Genomic DNA, 1,070 nt, shown 5'->3' on the forward strand with positions numbered 1-1,070 from the left:
GGTGCTTATGAAGGTTCCTGCTAGTCTAATTCTGGCCTGGAGACTCTGTGGGTTCTATAGATTTGGAGCAAAGCCCATCTGCTCTGTTCAACCCATGTGGCTCCAAACTCCAGGAGAGCAGAGTCTGCACTAGGGTAGCTGAGGATGGGGACTGGCTTCACCTCTGTTATCCAGAATGTGGGGAACAAGAACGAATCTCACCTTTTTCATAGTCTGTGTGCATCTGTACCATCAGCTCGTCTCTACAAAGCTGCTCGCAAAAATTCAAGATGACCAGAGAACAAACAAGATGGTGGATCGGGTGGACGTGTAGCAGAGAGCTCTGCCAACAACAACACAGAATACCCGACCAAGCAGGCTCAGGGGATGGTCCCAGAACTCTGAACCACATATATAGGAATACTTAGAAGGTTGGAAGGCTCACAGCTGGGGGAATTTGTGGCAGAAGCAAGAAATCTATTGCTTTCTAGTCCGGGATGCTTGACTGCTGCAGGAGCCACCATCTTGGGTGAGACCACGTGGGGGAAGGATCAGAGCGGCCACAGACGCATGGCAGAACCACTGAAATAAAGGTGTGAACATTATTCTTCTTTGGTATCTGTTAATTAGTCCCTTGCTGTCGGCGCACCTCCATTCTAGTAACTAAAGGGGTGCCTGAGCTAGTGGGCACCCCTGCCCCACCCTCGATGGGTTCTACTAGGCACGCACATAGATCTCCTTGAAATTTAAAGAGACAGCTTCCCAATAAAACCAAATGGCCACAGCTGGCCCTGAACTGTTTCCAACTAGAAAAAAGGCTGAACGGGGATTGTGGAGCAGGACAAGCAGACAAAAGAGGAAATAGCTGAAAAATTAAATCTTAAGTTATGTCAAAACGACCAACAGTGGTATCTTGAAACTTCTCAGGAAGAAGAGTGAAAAGGAAAGCCCATTTCCTAATCACATCTACCTGGAGGCATTCAGAAAGCATAAAAAATACCAAAATACACACCCATCTAAGTATTAAGTCCACAGATAACCCCTGAAGATGCCCAAAAAAAGAGAAGCAGATGACCATATCTGCACATGTC

The sequence above is a fragment of the Chrysochloris asiatica genome, unplaced genomic scaffold, assembly GCF_000296735.1.
Source record: "Chrysochloris asiatica unplaced genomic scaffold, ChrAsi1.0 scaffold01239, whole genome shotgun sequence".
NCBI lineage: Eukaryota > Metazoa > Chordata > Mammalia > Afrosoricida > Chrysochloridae > Chrysochloris > Chrysochloris asiatica.